Source organism: Peromyscus maniculatus, chromosome 13 (assembly GCF_049852395.1).
Source record: "Peromyscus maniculatus bairdii isolate BWxNUB_F1_BW_parent chromosome 13, HU_Pman_BW_mat_3.1, whole genome shotgun sequence".
Classification (NCBI taxonomy): domain Eukaryota; kingdom Metazoa; phylum Chordata; class Mammalia; order Rodentia; family Cricetidae; genus Peromyscus; species Peromyscus maniculatus.
In genome coordinates this window covers 37,986,996-37,993,144 of record NC_134864.1, presented here as the reverse complement: position 1 = coordinate 37,993,144, position 6,149 = coordinate 37,986,996, and positions in this window count along the sequence as shown.

Genomic DNA, 6,149 nt, shown 5'->3' with positions numbered 1-6,149 from the left:
ACCTGTATTGGGAACAGATCCCAGGGCCTCATGCTTCCTGTGCAAGTGCTCTACCATTGAACTACATCTTCAAGCTTGTGGTGGTTTGAAAGAAAATGGCCCCAAAAGGAAGTGGCCCTATCAGGAGGTGTGGCCTTGTTGGAGCAAATGTAGCCTTGTTGGAAGAAGTGTGTCCCTGTGGTGTAGGCTTTGAGGTCTCCGATACTCAAGCTATGCCCAGTGCCACAGTTCACTTTCTGTTTCCTGTCGATTGAGATGTAGAACTCTCAGCTCCTTCTCCAGCACCATGTCTGCCTGCATACTGCCTTACTTCCCACCATGATGGACTAAACCTCTGAAACTCTAAGCCACCCCAATGAAATGTCTTCCTTTATAAAAGTTGCTGTGGTTGTGGTATCCTTTTACAGGAATTGAAATTCTTAGACAAAGCTTCACCGTCTTATTTTTGAATAAAAGAGATCCTCTTCGGTATCTGTCACTGAACGGCCCGGGGAGCCACCTGCCTCTGCACTGCCAAGGGGCCCTTGCTCTTCACTCTCAGATTAGCACAGCATTCTTCCTCAGCACCCCTTTATACTGCTTGAGTCAGCCACCGAGGCCTCTTCACACTTCCAGGAAAATTCTAATTGCTTCAGGCCTTACATGTGAATAGGTTTTTCCCTAAAGGTTTTGAAGTCAACAATGTTGTCAGACTGCAGCAAAAGAAACTTGTGGCACTTCAGAACTGGTGACGGTTTAGTCTTCAGTAGTAGACTGCAGCTCTCCAAAAGTGTCCCTTGTTTTTTCCATTACCTGGAATTTTACCATGCCCACATTTTCCCTTAGTGGCTACAGTGCTCTGCTTTGCCTCATGCCTGTCTCCCACAGTGCTTCCCTTTGTTAACTGATAGGAATCTTCACCTAGACTTCTTGGTTACCAGACAGAGCTATTCAATTAAAAAGCCAGTTTCTTTGCAACTGTGACAAAATTAAATGTGAAGTCCCCAACAAATCAGCCTCATCACTACACACCTACTTACCTGTGGAGGTCTACCCCAAAGCACCTGCCTTGAGTGTCACATAGCCCTGGAATACAGTAACATGACAACTTTTCATTGTTTTAGTTGTAATTTGGTCTCTTATTACAGTAGGTGAGATATAACAGGCATTGTACTGAGCACCAAGTGTCTACTAGGTGTTAGGCATATGGTAGGAATATTTAATAGTATTGTCACACGAGAAACAAACTGTTTATCTCTCAGTGTCTCATGGAATGTTTCTGGCTTGTTCTTCTCTTTCCTGCCAGCATGTCTTCATGCCCCTCTCTACTTATCTTTTGGGGTTCCATCTATTTTCTTATACCAAGAGAACAGAGTATTATTGAATATAAAGCCCTAAAGCCAAAGGCCATCAACAGTGAAAACAAAGATTGTATTTATTATTCTAGTAGAAGTTATTATAATATATAAAAATAAAACTAGCCCTGAAAAGTAGCTGCTTGTGTGAAGTTGTTATGCCTGCATCATAATCCTGAGACCACCAGGAGTCTGAGTTCATATGCAAAAGCAAAGAGCCTTTATTGCAAGCTTGACTTAGGCTCTCTGTTCCAACACAGTGGTTGGATCAGGGAGAGCACTGAGCTCAGTTGAGGTAGGATTTTTATGGAGTAAAGGATGGGAGGCGTATGGGAATTCTGGATTTAGATGGGGCTTGAACTCTTGATTCGGCAGGAGTAGGGCAATAGAAGTCTTGTCAAACAGGGATTGGTACTGGCATTGCTGGAAGGAAATTGGCAACCTATGTACGAGTGATGTAAACTAACCTTAATGTTCAAGAACATCTAGTACTTATTTTTCTCAATTCTGATTGATCCCCCACAGAGTACAATCTGTGATTTTTCCTCGTTATTGTATGGGTGTGGCCTAGTCCTAGTAATGTTAATCTGCAACCTGTCAGGGCTGCACTAATGTTAAGTTAGGCCTCTTCAAATGGAATAAAGGAAATCTTATTGAATGTCTTAAACAGCAGGTGTATGAGAAGGGAGGTTCTGATGCCTTTAAAATAATTAAGTAAATGCCTCATTTCCCTACATGGGTGGATGAGGACTTAAACTGGCAAAGACTGTCTAGAAGCTATGGTCCATTCTCTCACACACTAACACCTCCCAATTTCTTCAATTAATGCCTCAATATCCCTTAGGCCATTAACTCTCATTCTCATTTAATGCCGCTCTCTCCTTCACCTCACACACTAATGTGTTTCCATGTCTTATTGAACATTTACCCCGGGCCAGGTGCTGCTTGAATAAAAACTTTGCTGTTATTCCATAACTCTTTCCTGCGAAAAACGTTTCTCAATTGCAGGCTTCCTTCCCTGTGGTCACTGAGCATACCCTTGCTAGATGACACTGATCTGGCTTTTCCTTTTATTCATCTGGCGACTTGCCCCCAGGCCTTAGTTTTTCCTTGCACAGTCGCTGCAGTCCCAATTGAATGTGGTTGTGGACTTCTTATTCCCTTGATTGAATCATCAATGAGCTTTGAGTATTCTTTTTCACTTAGCATAATTCCTGTGACACACCATATATGAATAATGCCCCCTCCCTGAAGTAGCCGCATCTTGATCCCTTAAACTATAAATACGGTAAATACAGCAAGAGAGGATTTGCTGATGTTATTAAGTTAAGGGTCTCCTGATAGAAGATTATTTTGGGCTATCCAGGTCAACCAGCATAATCACAAGGGTTTTATAAGAAGAAGATAAGAAGGTCGTACAGAAGGAGGGTATGTGATCATGGAAGCAAGAGCTTGGAGTGATGTCTTTAGTCAATGAATGTAGGTAGTTTCTAGAATCAGAAAGAGGAAAGAGAATGAGTTCTTCCCTAAGCCTTCAGAAGAAAGATGGCCTCACTAACATCTTGATCATATACTTATATTCTCTAGAACTGTAAGAGCAAATTTATAGTTTTTAAGTCATGATACTGGAATATTTTATTATAGAAGCAATTTATAAATTAATAAAGTCAATCTATGTTGTGCACATGTAGATTATTTGTTCCTTTGAACCACTAAGTAGCATTCCACACTATTTGTTTCAGACATTTACTGGGTCACTTCCAGCCTTGGGCTATTATGAATAAGCCCTCTGCACCCATTTGGAGGCAAGTTTAAAGTGGGCCCACATTTTCCTTTCTGTGGAAAGAAGTCATATGAACTGTGGCATACCAAATAAAATAATGTAATTTTTAAAAATAAAAAGTGGAGGAAAATATGATATCATTTTACCAAGTTAATCATGTGCTAACCATAAGACCTAGCCAATGCACTCCAGAGTATTTTTCATAAATTCCTTGAGAATTTAAGACAATATTTTTTTTATCGTATTCATCCCGCTCTTCAAAATCCTCTCAGATCGTCTCCCAACTTGTTACCTACCCAACTTAATGCTCTCTCTCTCTTTATTAAAACAAAATAGAGTTCAATTTGTGTCAGCAAACCACTCCTGGGCATGGGGCCTGCCATGGACTGTGGTTAATATATCCAGTGTCACTTCATTGCAGAAAACTGACTTTTCTTCTCCTGGTGACTATCAGTTGATGATCGTCTTTTGGCTAGGGGGGGGTAACTCCGTCCTCTCTCTCCTCGGAGCTTGGATTTTGCCTTGCATTTGTTCTGTACTCCCTGCTATGATCTCTGTGAGTTCTCACATTCCCTGCTGTATCTGGAAAACACTGCTTCCTTCAAGGTATGCACCACCTCTGCCACCTCTGGATCTTGCAGTCTTTTCTCCCTCTGTTCCATGTAGATCCACAAGCTTTGAGGGGAAAGGTATAATAATAAAGACATCCTACTTAAAGCTGAGAATTGCGAAGTCTTTTATTCTTTGCATATCAACCTGTTGGGGCTTTTTGTGCCAACTACTATCTTCTGAAACAAGAAGCTTCTGTGACTGAAGGTTGAGAGATGCATTGATGGACTAGTACAACAATATGTCATTAGAAGTACTTTTACTGTTATATTCATTTAGCAGAAAGCAGCAGTACTTTCTTTGGGGCTCATGACCTATCTACCCCAGGTTTTTAGTTTCATTGACAATCAGATATAGGTTCTACCTCATGGAGTGGGCCTTAAATCCAGTTCCTTTTAAGTGGTTGGTTACTCCCATGACATTTAAGACACTATTGCACTAGTAGCCATATCTTGCAGGCAGGTGGTTATTGTAGTTCACAGGGCTCATAGCAGGGTGACCTTGGCAATTACTTTTTCTCCTACCATATATAGCACATTTTATCACTATAAATTGTAGTGAATAGGAATGGAGCTTCCAGTTGAACATCAGCTTGATTTCTCCATGTTCTATGGCATAAATATGTGGTGTCTTCAGCAACAGGGTCTTATAATTAAACTATGGAGAATAACTAAGATTATTAGAAATAGCCTATAATGTTTGGGAGGCCACTGGGACTCTGCTGGCCAACAATTCAAAAAAGATGTAACCAATTTCTGGTAGTGGGAGTTTCATTTGGTGGCATATGTCTAGTTGGGGTATTGCACACCCTATTATATGGTTACTCCATTTGAACTCCTTTTATATATGTACATAATTTAGAAGCATCTGTAGTAGCAGGTTTATACACAGCTTTTTCAAAAGGTTTTTTTTTTTTTTTTTTTTGGTTTGTCGAGACAGGGTTTCTCTATGTAGCTTTGTGCCTTTCCTGGAGCTCACTTGGTAGCCCAGGCTGGCCTCGAACTCACAGAGATCCGCCTGGCTCTGCCTCCCGAGTGCTGGGATTAAAGGCATGTGCCACCACGCCCAGCTTTCAAAAGGTTTTTAGTGTTAACTTTTATTTAAAGACAAAATATCAATCTGAAGTCCAGACTACCCTTGAACTGGAGACTAGTCACCTACCTCAGCCTCCCACGTGCTCAACTACAGGCATGAGTCTCCATGTTTGACTTTTCACAAACTTTTATTCTAAAATTTACTGGCTTCAAATGGTGCAAACATTTATTACCTGCCAGGAATTCAGAGATGACATAGCCCTTTCTGTCTTGGTGCCGCTGATGAGCTTCCAGTTAGGAAACACAGTTGATGTGACCTACAGTGCTGGCTTCTACACATGGCTGTCTTGCTGTGGCTGGCAGAGTGGTGCTTTTTATTGAGAGTAGGCCTCAGTTTCTCATGTGTGCCTTGAATATCTTCACAAACACAGCTGGCTCCTTCTAGAGCAGGTGATTCAAGAAAAAAAAAGCAAAGAAGAATCTTCAGTGTCTTTTATGACGATGCTTCAAAAACCACTCATAGTATTCTCCTTGGTATCTTACTGGGAACATGTGTGTCCATAATTCAGCATAGGAGGGAACTGTAGACAATATGAAACCTAGAATGTCACTACTGAGGGTCAGCATGGAAGCAGAGCACCATGCTTAGTATTTTGTCTTATGAATTGTTTTATATCAAATCAACCCTAGGGAAAAAACCCTCCTTCTAGGGTTTGCTTTTTCATCTTTTTTATTGTCTGCATATCTATCATCTATCTGTCTTTCTATCTATCTATCTATCTATCTATCTATCTATCTATCTATCTATCTATCATCTATCTGTCTTTCTATCTATCTATCTATCTATCTATCTATCTATCTATCTATCTATCTAACTATATATGGGTTGTGTGGGTGTGTGTGTTGCCTTCTGAGAGAACAAATGAACAAATTATAAGAAATGCAGGTGGAGATGACAGAGACCATTATCAAGTTCTCATTTGACACAATATCCAGACAGATACATCTTTGTCAGACCCTTGGAGCATGAGCAGAAGCTACTGTAACCATAACAAGGAAGTGACTTACCTTTGGTGTTTGATTTGTGATTCATATATTCCACATGCATCCTTCAAGAATATGTCTATTTGAAAGAAGGTTGCTCAGTCCTTGAAATATGGCATGCTTGGGGAAGTTTCTGTCAAACTGTACTGTCTCCTGCCATAAAACAAATCACTTTCCTTTATAAGAAAGATTGATGTCAGTTTGGTTTAATGTGTCACTTTTTTTATTTCATAGTCATTTTGTGCCTGGCACTAGAATTAAACAAAACACAACAAAATCCCAATAAGAAGCATTAGGACATTTTTGCTGTAAGAGAATTCACAAAATATTCTACTACCTAGCTTT